This window comes from Urocitellus parryii, chromosome 6 (genome assembly GCF_045843805.1).
Source record: "Urocitellus parryii isolate mUroPar1 chromosome 6, mUroPar1.hap1, whole genome shotgun sequence".
Classification (NCBI taxonomy): domain Eukaryota; kingdom Metazoa; phylum Chordata; class Mammalia; order Rodentia; family Sciuridae; genus Urocitellus; species Urocitellus parryii.
The window spans coordinates 97,733,959-97,748,032 of record NC_135536.1 but is presented as its reverse complement, the minus strand read 5'-3'; the positions used below and the strand labels follow the sequence as shown (position 1 = coordinate 97,748,032).

General features: G+C 39.1%; 1 protein-coding gene and 1 pseudogene across 2 annotated transcripts in view; one reads left to right on the top strand and one right to left on the bottom strand.

Annotated features, from left to right (window-relative positions):
* Nucleotides 1-10,973, bottom strand: part of Tmod3 (tropomodulin 3) — a 76,564-nt gene extending 65,591 nt beyond the window's left edge. For both annotated transcript variants that reach the window (XR_003301128.1, XM_026392584.1), the window contains exon 1: nt 10,751-10,973. The gene's annotated coding sequence lies outside the window, so the exon portion shown is untranslated. The remainder of the gene's footprint in view (nt 1-10,750) is intronic.
* Nucleotides 10,974-12,989: 2,016 nt separating this feature from the next.
* Nucleotides 12,990-13,837, top strand: LOC113183653 (small ribosomal subunit protein uS2B pseudogene; annotated as a pseudogene).
* Nucleotides 13,838-14,074: the final 237 nt, after the last annotated feature.

The window sequence follows — 14,074 nt, the reverse complement described above, 5'->3', positions numbered from 1 at the left end:
CTCATATTCTAATCTTTTTATATTTGTCAAGGACCAGTTCAAATAACATTTCTTTGAAGAGGCTTCCCTGGTCTCTTACTCAAAGGAGCAAACTAGAACTAAGGTTGGAAGAGGAGGAGGAGGAGGAAGGGGGAGAGGGAATAAGAGGAAGAAGCTGGGGGTGGTGGTTTCCTCTGAGGCAGGAGGGAAAGCTAACAGATGGAATGCAGTGGCAAGAGCTAGTCTCTGGAGAAGAGCACAAATACATTCACAAACTCACTTAGGATGTCCACCCACGTCTTCAGAGGTAAGATCCTTGATGAGGAGTTGCACAAAAGGCCTTACAAAGGTGAAACCACACAGCTCTGTCTCAGTCATTTCCATGAATGATTCTGGGATTTTCTCCAATAATCACAGGAAAACAATAAAAACAAAAACTGGGGGAATGGGGTGACTTTGGCACACACTTGTAATCCCAGTGGCTTGGGAGGTTAAGTGAGTTCAAGGCCAGTCTCAGCAAAAGCGAGGCACTAAGCAACTCAGTGAGACCCTGTCTCTAAATAAAATACAAAATAGGGCTGGAGATGTAGCTCAGCTGGTCAAGTGCCCGAGTTCAATCCCTAATATCAAAAAAAAAAAAAAAGAGGAAAACAAAACAAGGCAGGTGGGGAGACTGGGAGACCAGTTAAGAATACCAATTTTGGGGCTGGGGATGTGGCTCAATCGGTAGTGCGCTCGCCTGGCATGCACCACATACAAACAAAGATGTTGTGTCTGCCGAAAACTAAAAAATAAACATTAAAATTCTTTCTCTCCTCTCTCTCTCTCAAAAAAAAAAAAAAAAAAAAAAAAAGAATACCAATTTGGGGCTGGAGTTGTAGCTCAGTGGTAGAGTGCTTGCCTAGCACACCTGAGGCACTGGGTTTGATCCTCAGCACCACATAAAAATGAAATAAAGATACTGTGTGTCCACCTACAACTAAAAAATAAATATTAAAAAAAAAGAATACCAATTTGGGGGCTGGGAATATATTTCAGTGGTAAAGTGCTTGTCTAACATGACTGAGGCTCTTGGTTTATTTTTTGCATACAGAAAATACACACACCAAAATAAACAAAGAACAAAACAAAAACCCCAAACCAAAAACTAGTGTGAATTAATAAGAGCCCACCACTGTTGAAAATAAATCCGGGTGTCTCATCAAATCTTGCCATTCTGAATATAAGCCTGACATGATACACACATTTGAGGGGCTAGTATACATATAGAGGCAATGTTCCTTTTCATTAAATTTATAGCACCACACCCAGGAAACCAAAATATTTTGTTGGTTATAATTATCTGTAAGGAAATCCCCAGGGTGTGATTATTAGTAATAACTTCTGCTCATAGGAATTTGCTATAAAATAGGTTAAGAAGCTACAAAAAGCTTACCTACAAGTCTATATACATATCAAATAATACATACTTATCATGATGACAACTGCTACTAGTGCGTGGGTGTAGATATTTGACAATACATACTTATGAGAGTATATATCTTTAAAGTCAAAGAGGGTGCACATCTGTGTAGGAATCTTGACAATATTTCAATAATACCATATATATTTAGAATTCAAGAGTGAAAGCAGCCAGTCACAAAAGAAAACATATGATTCCATTTTAAACGAACTGTCCAGTTTAGGCAAATTCATAGAGACAGTATATTATTCGTTGGGGTTTCTTCTTTCCATATTTTTTATTTGTTATTTTTAGATATACATGACAGTAGAGTGTATTTTGACATATTATGCATACATATTCTAATTAGGATCCCATTCTTGTGGTTGTACATGATGTGGAGTTTCACTGGGTGTATTCACATGTGAACATAGAAAAGTTATGTCTGACTCATTCTACTGTCTTTCCTATTCCCTTCCCTTCACTGAAAGAAAAGGTTTCTTTATGGTGTAATAAAGAGATTCTAAAATGGATGGTGCAGAGGGCATAGTGGTGCATACCTGTAATCCCAGGGACTCAGGAAGCTGAGAAAGGAGGATAGCAAGTTCAAGGCCAGCTTCAGCAACTTAGTGAGGCCCTAAGTAACTCAGCAAGACCCTGTCTCAAAATAAAAAGTAAAAAGGGATAGAGATGTGGCTCAGTGGTTAAGCACCTCTGGGTTCAATCCCCAGTTCAATAAATAAATAAATAAATAGTGCACAACTCTGTGAGTGTACTAAAATCCATTGAATCACATACTCTAAATAGATGAATTGCATGTATAAGAATTATATTTCAATAAAGTTGTTACATTTTGAGAATAAAAATGAATAAGGAAATAAAAGTTGTCCTCTATTTTCCTAGAAGGGAGCCTTGTGTTTGATAATCTTAGCTATTTTCTGTTTTGTTTTTAATTGGAAATTGAAGGCATTGGGTGCTTACCACAAAGCCACATCACCAGCCTTTAAAAATTTTTTTTTTTTCTGAGACAGGGTCTCACTAAGTTGATTAGGGACTTGCTAAATTGCTGAGGCTGGCTTTGAACCTGTGATCCTCTGCCTCAGCTTCCCCAGGCACTGGGATTACAGCTGTGCACCATGGTAATTCTGTTAGTTATCTTTTCTCAAGATCTAATCTTCTTTGTCTTTACTAACAAAAGTGGTCCACAGAAAGGAGATAACATTCACTAGTTACAAGTCAATCTCTGAACAAAACATAACACGAACACTATGATTACAATCTTATAAAAATATGTGAGTGAGTGAATAAGGTCTGATAGGGAATGAGGACAAATGAAAATAGTTAATTCATTTTTTCCCCAACATCCCAAATGTGGAATACCTATAAAAATCTAAATATAGTATATAATTATATAATTATATAATATACAATATAATCATACTATATTAATATATAAATTCTATATTTTGATTTCCAACCTATTTTAATGTACCTATGTCAATTTCGTTGAAATATTTGAAGAATTGAAAACTTGGGATTTAGTGGGCTAAATTAATGTGGCTGGGGTGACATTTTCTAAAAATAATGTTATTTTATTGTGTCATCAGTAAATAAAACTTAGAAGAAAAAAATGAATAAGCCTGTTTCCTTAGAAACTAAACAAAGACATTTTCAGGAATTTAATGTCACAAGGATTGGAATGGACAATAAAATAGAAAGATAAAAACTAGAACACATGGGTTATATATATTTACCTCTATTCCAACCAAGGCAATAAATAAAAAAATATTGAGCTCTTTATAGTATGCTCTATTTAGAGTTCTAAGTGATGTTTCTCTGGGCTTGAATTTTTCTTCCTCCCCCAAATCTGCCTGTAAGGCAAGGTACAAAAGCTGATAAATGAGAAGGTCTCCATTAACTCAACCCACAGTCAAGCCATTTAAAATTAAAATTCACACTAGCATTCTTCCCCCCCCCCCCCTGGGATTACAGGCCTGTGCCACTGTGCCTGGCTCAGCAGTTTTTTGATGTGTATTTCTTTGTACGTTGACTGCCATTTCATATTATTTGCATTTAAAAAAATTGCACGGGCTCAGTGTTTGGCTCAGTGATATACCAGAGATATAAAAAATTGTGCTCTATATGTATTGTAATGCATTCTGCTGTCATATATTAAAAATTAATAAAAAAAATAAAATGCACTACTTAAGATGGGCACAGTGGAACATGCTTGGGATCCAGCTACTCTGAGGCAGGACGACAACAAGTTGGAAGGCAGCCTCAACAACTTAGTGAGACCCTATCTCAAAATAAAAAATAAAAACAGCTGGGGATATAGTTCAGTGATAGAGCACTTGCCTAGCATTCACAAGACCCTGGGCTCAATCCCCAGTACCATAAAAATAAAATAAAATGTAGTGGATTTGAACCTATGTATTTCAATTTGGTATGCTAACAACTGAATTAATGTAAAATCTTTTTATATAATATTGTAATCTCAGTTCAAAATTTAACTGAAAATATAAAACCCAAATGATTTCTATATAGTAAATTGAACTGTAAAGGTAAAAAAAAAAATGCAGTGGAAGCCAGTAACAAAGGTTCATGTCTGTAGTCCCAGTCCTCAGGTAGCTGAGACAGGAGGATGGCAAGTTTTGAGTCCAGCCTTAGAAATTTATCTCAAAAAATTTAAGAGATGGGGTATAGCTTAGTGGTAGAGCACTTCCCTAACATGTATGAGTACCACACACACACACACACACACACACACACACACGCGCGCGTGCACACAAAGGCACAATAATATAAAATACAATACAACAAAACACACACTAGCATTCTTACAGCAGAAAATATATGGCAACTAGTCCTGAATTTATCTCAGTTTAGTCGTAATCGGGAAGAGGTACACAAAAGTATTTTTAGGAGCCAGGTGCAGTGGTGCATGCCTGTAATCCCAGCAGCTTAGGAGGCTGAGGCAGGAGGATTGCAAATTCAAAGCCAATCTTAGAAACTGCAAGGTGCTAAGCAACTCAGTAAGACCCTGTCTCTAAATAAAATACAATAGGGCCGGGGATATGGCTCAGTGGTTGAGTGCCCCTGAGTTCAATCCTCAGTACCAAAAAAAAAAAAAAGAAAAAAAAAGTATTTTTAGAATCCAAGGCTTTTTCTTAAGAAATTGGCAACAAGGGGCTGGGGTTGTAGCTCAGTGGTAGGGTGCTTGCCTGGCAATGTATGAGGCACTGGGTTTGATCCTCAGCACCACATTAAAAAGTAATAATGATAAAATAAATAAAGGCATTGTGTCCATCTTCGTCATTAAAAAATAAGAAGGAAATTGACAACATAAGCAGAGCTAAAATATAAAATACATCATTAATTATCAGGAAAATGTAAATTAAAACCACAATGATGTACAACTCTACATCCACTAACTTCACTGAATGAAAAGGCTGGCATGCGCTGGTAGCCATGGATACTCAGGAGGCTGAGATCACTTGAGTCTAGGAGTTGGGAGGTCAGCCTGGGTGACAAAGCAAGTCCCTGTCTCAAAAAAAAAAAGACAAGAAAAGAAAAAAAATTGAATGAAAAAATGGTTTGTATTTTTAAAAATGAAACTGCTGGTTACCCTCAAAATAGACCTCTTATCAGGGTCTCAAGAATGCTAAGCAAATGCTCTATCACTGAGCTATATTCCCTGCCCCAACATTTTTTTTTTTTTAAACTAAAGTTAAACAGACATATCCCAGTAACTCAGTAATTTCACTCCAAGGTATTTTTCTACAGAAATGAAAATATATGTCCACAAAAGACTTATAAAAGTCTTATCTGTTATAGCCCAAACCTGGAAATAACCAAATATTGATCAAGAAGAAAATAGAAGTCAGGAACAGAGGCTGTAACCTGTAATTCCAGAGACTCTGAGGGTTGAGGCAGGAAAATTGCAAGTTCAAGGCCAGCCTACACAATTTAACAAGAACCTGTCTTAAAACAAAAATTAAAAAGGGGGTGGGGATATAACTCAATGGTAAAGTATCCCTGGATTCAATCTCCATACCACCACAAAAAAAGATAGGAGGAGGAAAAGGAAGGAGAAGAGGAAGATGAGGAAATATATAATTGGGGCATAATCCTACAGTGGAAAACTATTCAGCAATTAAAACGGACAAATCATACAACAACACAGAAAAATCTCAAAACAAATGTTACAAGAAACCATCATTAAAAGCACATACTGGCTCAGTGGTAGAGCACTTGCCTAGCATGTATGAGGCACTGGGTTTGATCCTCAGTACCACATTAAAAAAAATAAAGCAAAGTGATAAAAAATAATGTTTATTAAAAAAAAACACATACTGTATGATTCCACTTATGTGAAGTCTGTGACTAGACAAAACAAATCTACGGTATCTGAAATTCATAGTCAGAAAGTAGTTGCTTTAGAGAAGGGAGGGTCAAGATGGGTGTGGTAGCATATACCTGTATATAGGGTAATAACGTCTATCTCATTCTAGCATCCTTCTCATTCCCACAGCCCCACCCCTTATTCCCTTCTACTCAAACCAAAGTTCCTTTATTCTTCCCTATCCCTGCCACTCCTGCCCCACTATGGATCAGCATCCAATTATCAGAGAAAATATTCGGCTTTTGTTTTTGGGGGGTTGGCTTATTTCACTTAGCATGATATTCTCTAGTTCTATCCATTTACCTGCAAATGCCATAATTTCATTCTTCTTTAAGGCTAATATTCCATTGTGTATATGTATCACATTTTCTTTATTCATTCATCTGTTGAAGAGCACCTAGGTTGTTTCCATAGTTTAGCTATTGTGAATTGAGTTTGCTGTAAACATTGATGTGGCTGCATCACTATAGTATGCTGCTTTTAAGTCCTTTGGGTATAAACCAAGGAGTGGGATAGCTGAGTCAAATGGTGGATCCACTCCAAGTTTTCTGAGGCATCTCCAAACTGCTTTCCACATAAACTGTGTTAATTATATCTCAATAACTACTACAAATTATGGACTGAGATATGGCAAAATGATAAGGCCCTTAACTGGCTCCGGGTTTGAGGCTTGGCACATGAAAAGAAAAAATATATATAAATTTGAAAAAACTAAAAATACAGAGTAGTACTCTACTTTAAGATATAGGTTAAAATTTTGTTTCAAATGAAATTCTAGAATACCACACAGGCACTTTCAATTATTTGCCACTTTGAATTATTCACAACTCTATTCCTTCATTCCTATAAAAACTATTAATAGAGTACAGAGGCAGATGTTTAGGGCTGGGACTGAGGCTCAGGGGGAGCGCACTTGCCTGGCATGTGTGAGACACTGGGTTTGGTTCTCAGCACCACATATTAAGTAAAATAAAGATCTATCAACAACTAAAAAAAATTTTTTTAAAAAGGGTGTATATTTATATATTTAATTTTTCATAAATAGCAAATTGGACTTGATTCTTTATAACATGTACCTAATGGACCGTTATAAGTTCAGTGGAATTTTCTGTTTTCTGTATCATTTTCCTTGCAATATGATTTTTTTACTTGTAATTTTAAAAGATCTGACAGAAAACTGAAAAGACACATAAATCAAATGTCAGCATAGAAGATCAATAACAGTGACAGTGCTTTAGCCATTATCACAGCCTAGAGAATAATGCCCTCAACTAATCTAATCAAGACAATACATGCATATTATACTTTAAGAGCCACTGAACCACAAAGAATACTTGCCAGCTAATTTAATTTTTAAAAGATAATGATAACACAGCCTAAATAACAATAGCCATGTACATCAAACTGACATGGGAAACCTATTAAAAATCCTTTTCTCTCCTGGCTTATTGAAGCTGTCCCCTTCCTTTACTGGTTTCTGCCAGATATATTTTTATCCCAACTTCCTCTCACCTTCCCTATAATTTGCTCAGATCTAATTGATTTTAATGTATCCAGCTCATTTCAGGTTTCAAATTAAATACACAAAATTATACTGTACTCTGTGTAGATATGTCATGTACACTAACAGTATATAGAGAAGGTAGCCTGAAGGAATAGAGACAATTACTAAATGGAAAAGACTGACTTCATTTGTTCCCCACCCACACAACTGGAAAAGATCTCTCCTGAATGAACACCTACCATACCATACTTTTGTACTTCCTAGGAATAACTCCTACAAGTGCTTTGGACTATGAACAAGCATACATGCCTAACCCGAAAGAAAATAAGCTCCCAGACAGGAATCATATTATATATGTGATATAATATGAATATATATGTATTCATATTACACACACACACACACACACACACACACACACACACATTCACCAAGGACCTAAAGACAGTGTCTGACAGATTGGGGTAAAACACATTTGTTGAACTGGTGAAGTACTGAGTTAATATGAGTGAAAACAACTGAGGGTGCAAGACAAGGAGGGGGGAAAAAACTGAGAATACAGAAAGAAGGCAAGTGGGGCAAGAGGAGGAAAAAGGACAAAGAATGAAGAACAAAACTTTACACTGGCAATTGTCTATATCAGAGTGAATAATTTTTAAAAACTGAGTTGGAAAAGTCATGGATGTTTCTAATATCATAATTATCAGCACCAGTCTTTAAATTATCATTATAAACACCTTAAAATATCTTTAAAATTATCTCAACATTCTGATTATTCAAAGTGTGGTCTTTAGCAGCATCACCTATCAAATACACAGATTCTAGGGTCCCACTTTAATAGTACATGATCCTGGATGATGTATGCATTCTCAAGTTTGAAAACACCTCCCTATACCATTAAGATCCTTTCTCTTAATCAATCTGTGTTTTATTTAAGTGGGCCAAAAGATGAGAGGTGGAAAGAATCTTTTTTTTTTTTTTTAGCATTTCTGGAATCAAACCCAAGGCCTCATGTATGCTAGACAAGTGTTGTATAACTGAGTTACATCTTCAGCCCCTCCAAAAACCTTTGCTTAGAGCGAAATAATAATTGTAATTTGATCTATATGTATTTAACTTCAGGTGAAGTTATCAATTACAGAGTAATGGGCCTATTGGTCTACCACAAAGATTAAAGAAAATGAACAGTAGGTTAATAGCATCCTCAAGACTCAATTTTGTTCTGTCATGCCTAGTACAGGGCTTGGAATGATATATGTGGCCAAGGTTTCCTGAATTAATAAAATAAATGATTTTTTAAAAAATCTAAAAAGGCTGGGATGGGCTGGACTTGGTGGTGCATGCCTGTAACCTCAGCAGCTCAGGAGGCTAAGACAGGATGATGGCAAGTTTGAAGTCATCCTCTAATATTTGGTGAGGCTCTAAGTAACTTTGTGAGGACCTGTCTCAAGGTAAAAAACAAAAAGGGCTGGGAATGTAGCTCAATGGTAAAGCGCTCGTGGGTTAAATTCTTGGTTAAAAAATAATAATAAAACAAAAACAAAAACCTGGGGATAATTGTGGGGTCATATGGACCATTAAACTCATTTTAAAGATGAACAAGCTGGGTGTGGTGGGGCAGGCCTGTAATCCCAGCAGACTGGGAGGCTGAGGTGGAAGGATCATAAGTCCAAAATCAGCCTCCGCAATTTAGTAAAACCCTAAACAATTTGGCCAGACCCTTTGTCAAAATAATTTTTTTTTTAAAAAAGGGGGGTGGAGTGGGGATGTTAGCTCAGTGGTTGAGCACCCTGGGTTCAAACCCTAGTACCAAAAAAATAAATAAATCAATAAAGAAGAACAAGCTAGAAATCCTGAGGAGTGCTAAAGCAAGAAAGCTACAAGAAGGGCTTGGGGTTGTGGCTCAGCAGTAGAGCGCTTGCCTAGCACCCAGGCCCTGGGTTCAATACTCAGCACCACATAAAAATAAATAAATAAAATAAAAGTATTGTGTCCAACTACAACTAAAAAATAAATATTAACAACAACAAAAAAAAGCTAGAATGTACAGGAACTCACATTTTAATTCCCTTTTTGTTCCTCTGAAAGGACTGTTAGGGGATTCTAATTATTTTAATTAGACTGTGGGCTCTTAAAGAAGTGACAGGGTAAAAGGTGCTTAGGCTCCCAACTAGGTGGCACAAGCCCATAAGAGACTGGGAAGGCTGAGGCTGGAGGATATCAAGTTCAAAATCAACCTGGGCAATTTGGTGAGACCCAGTCTCAAAATAGAACTAAAAAAAAAGGCTGGGTATGTAACTTAGTAGTAGAGTGCCCCTGGATTCAATCTCCAGTATGCATGTATTGGCAGGGCTAGGTTAGTAGGATTAGAAAGAAGAAACTAACAAAAGTGAGCCCGGGCAAAACTTTTTCCAAGACTAATATAAATTTTTGATAGGCCAATTCATTAATCAATTTAATCTGCCAAAAACTTAATCTGAAGGGTTCTCAGAATAAGAAACACGAGCTGCACGAAAACGTTACAATCCAAAGGAGACTGCACATAAGTAATTTAAATCTCCACAGGTTTATTTCCTCTTTAAATGTGACTTCCTGGGATAAGTTTTACTGCATGACTTTTGATTTTAAGAAAAGACAAGAGCAAGTTGAAACGCTATTTTTAACTAAACATTAAAAAAAAAAGGAAAGAAATTAGGAGGAAAAAAAGACATTGCGGCTGTTTCCCATTTCTGTTTGTAATCAGAATGCAGGCTTGCGGAAGAAATACACCAACTTCTGTAAGCAAAAATATAACGTTTCAGTCACGTCCTCAAAACAAACCAGCACACGAACTTCACAGCCGGACCCAGCTGTGCTGCACGAGAGCCAAGAATTTATTCTAAGACAGAACAGATCAAAACTATGATTGCAAGACGAGCCAGATTTCAATCACAAAAGGGTGTGCCCCAAGTCTGTCTGATTTTTGTTTTTCCTCCTATTTTCAACAAGCAGAAGTCTTTGAAGGAGTCTTGGAGAGAAAACCCTTTAAATTTCTAGTCCCCAAGTCTCGCCCGGATGGAGAGGGGTGGGGGGGAAGCACCGTGGGGCTCAAGAGCGTCACCGAGTGGCCAGCGACAGCTCCGCGGGAGAAGGGGCAGGTCCCCAACCGGAGGAGGCCGAGCCCGGAGTGATTCATCAGCTACTCGGGCTTCGCGCGCCTCAACCCGCGGGCGACGCCCAGCGCACCCCACCACCCTACAGCGGTCAGTTGGTTCGAAGCAGCCCCCAGCGTCCCTCTGCTCCCCGAAAGGGGTACGTAGGGAAGGAAACTGGAGACCTGCGACTGGAAAACACAACCTTTCCCTCTTCAGCCACCATGGCCGGTGCGACTCCCTGCCGCGCCCGCAGACGGACTTCCTGGAAAGCACCGGGCTAGGCTTACCTGACAGGCGTCCGCTGGAGCTGTCAACCTCCTTCACGGACCCGCGAGAACTGCCTCCGCACGCCGCTGTTGGATTCTCTGCAGCCGCCAGTCGGCCTGCGCCTGACTCCGAGGGAGTTGCCGGACCCACCCGCCCACTGCTCCCCCAACTCGACCGCGCTGTCGGTGCGGCTGGTTCCCCTCCGCCAGCGACACGCGTGCGCACTCCTGGTTCGCGGAGCATCCTGGGAATTGTAGTTCAAGCGAGAAGGGCGAGGCTCTGCTTAGACCCTGGTCTTTACAATGGGTCAGAGCGTTGGAAACCGCTGTGGATACCCAGGCGTAGCCCAGTGTGAGACAATGCTTTCCATTCGTGGAAGTACCAACTCTCAACCCTCTGGAAGCTAGAAACCGCACCTAGAGGCTTTTTTGGTAATAGATTCCCTTTTCACTTTGACCTTTCATAAGGAGGCACTCATGGCAGGGCTTCTGTTGTACCCTTGGTAACTAATGCAAGGACTTGACATCAGTTCTTTAAACTTGTCATGAAAGACTGATGGAAAAGTAAACAAAACAAATAGAAGCTGAGGCCCTAAAGGGTCATAAATCTGGTCATCTCAAGGGCGTGGTCACCCTTAGACATGCAAATAATGTCCTTAGACATGCAAATAATGTCGCAGCTGTGACCACTATCTTCCTAGGCAGTTTCTGCCCCATCCCATCCTCCCATTCCAGCTTCAAATTCTACAACAGGCAGTGGAGTTGGGTTGAAGCAACAGTTCATAATAGAGGATTGGGGCGGATTACACCTACTTCAGGAGTAGACAATCACCAAGAGTGATGCTCAGTTTTCATACACCTTTCAAGAATGCAGTCAACCAAGATGAGGACTGAAGTGCCTGCTGCAGTACATTTCAGGTACACCCAGTGTATGGGAGTTGCCTAATGGTTAAATCTCTTCCTGGCATCTACTTCTCCTCAGAGCGGGGTTTACCCTGGGTTAAGTAAACACTTTGGAATTTCATGCAGTTGGCATCCACTAATTCCAACAATGAAGATCCCTGATGATTTGGGTTTTTAAGAAAAAACCCTTGTAGTAAATACTCATAGAAGACTTGGCGTTCAATTTTGTAGCCATAGATCTTATTTTCTATAACATCTTAATATGAATCAGTTTTTTAAACCTTCCTGGAGATAATAGCTTTCTGAAAGTAATTTCCTACAGAGTTCAGGTTCACCTAAGATTTATTGAATACTTAACAGATACCAAGCAGGGTACCAGTATCTATAGCATCTCATTGAATCCTCAAAACTATCCTACAAAGAATAAATTAGTATCCTCCATTCCTACAAATGGGAAAACTAACTCAAAAAAGTTAAATAATTTCTAAAAAAATCACATAGCCAATAATTAACTGTAGATCCAGAAATGAAACACAGGTATTCTTACTTAAATTCTAGCATGCCTTGTACTGCTGGTTAGACTGATGTGTCTCCTAAATCTCACCAAATTGTTTTAAATAAGATAATATGTGACCACGTTCAAGGAACATGAAAAAAAATTCCCTAATACATTTCGGGGAAAATGGTACTCTGAATGGATGTGATGAATGTTTGTTTGTATATAAAGTATGTTGACACCCAATTTAAGTCTTCATACGTGTACTTTGTATAATGATGTCCATCACATTCCACCATCCTTGTTAATCCCCTGCCCCCTCCCTTTCCCTCCCACCCCTCTTCCCTATCTAGAATTCATCTGTTCCTCCCATGCTCTCCCTCCCTACTCCACTATGAGTCAACCTCCTTATATCAGAGAAAACATTCTTGCCCACTGTTAACTATAGTTAGAAAATACAACTCTTGAAGAAGAAAAGGAAAAACCTGAATTTTTATTTACACAAATAAGTGGTAAGACTACTAAATGCCATTGATACATTAAAAAACTGTTTCCAAATATTTGCTTTCTCGAGGAACTGGCATCTCTACCCACTGCTATGTGGCTTGCAGCACTGCCCTTTTTGGCATTTTCAGGCTTGGCTCACCTAATGATAGGTTTTACCTTCCCTCTTTTAAACAAATGTCTTATCATAATCTCAAACCTTGCTTTAGCCACTGAAATGTAAGTGGAAGTGACAGTAGGATCATTCTGAGTAGAAGCTTTAAGAATGATTGCTGGTCTTTTTGTGCTACCCAGGAAGAGGTCCCTCTGGTGGCACTGCTCTTGATTCCCATTATAACTTAAAGGGACACTGTCACAATGTCTGGAGCCCTTGACATCCTGCAAATGAAAGAGGAGGATATCCTCAAATTCCTTGCATTTCCAGATGGAAGAGTACATATTCTAAAAAAGAAAATCAATGGCATATACTTCATAAGTCTGAAGAAGACCTGGGAGAAGCTTTTACTGGCAGTTTATACCATTGTTGCCATTGAAAACCTGCTGCCATCAGTGTCATATCCTCCCAGGAATAATAGCCCGCTGGCTGTGCTGAGTTTGCCACTCCAACTCCTATTGGTGCTTCACTCCTGGGACTGCACTAATCAGATCCAGACAGCCTTGTGGAATCCACATATTCTGATAGTTACTGATTCCAGGGCCTACCCCCAGCTTCTCACAGAACATCTTACATCAACCTGCCTACCATTGCTCTGAATGGAGATTCTCCTCCATATTTTGTGGACATTGCCATTCTGCACAATAACAAGGGTGCTGACTCTGTGGTCTGATGTGGTGGATGCTGGCCCAAGACGTTCTGCTCACATGTGACAACATCCTCAATGAACACCCATGGGAGGTCATGCCTGATCTGTACTTGTACAGAAATCCTGAAGAGATCGAAAAGGGCAAGCAGGCCACTGCTGAAAAAGCTGTGACTAAGGAGGAATTACATGGTACACGGACAACTTCGGCTCCTGAGTTCACTGATGCCCAACCTGAGGTCACAGACTGGTCTGGAGGCATGCAAGGTGCCCTTTGTGCCTATTCAGCAGTTCTCTGCTGAAGACCTGAGCACCAAGCTAGTCCACACCTCCTACTGTTTGGGACATGAAGTGGGTAAGAACCACCACCAAGTGGACTTGAGATGTTCTTCTTCAGACACTTAAGCAAAATGGAAATAAAGGTATGGAAAATAAACACCAGTTTCTAAAAGAAATTTTAAAAAAAGTAATTGCTGTTTCTCACTAGGGTACCTATTCTTTCCCTACACTATGAGACAAAACATGTTCTCCGCAGAGGCTGAACCTTCTGCCCGAGTCCTAGAATAAGAAGGCATGTGAGTCAAAGCTTCAACCAAATACAGGAGTTGACCTTATAATGTAAGAAAAAGCCATTGGAAATTA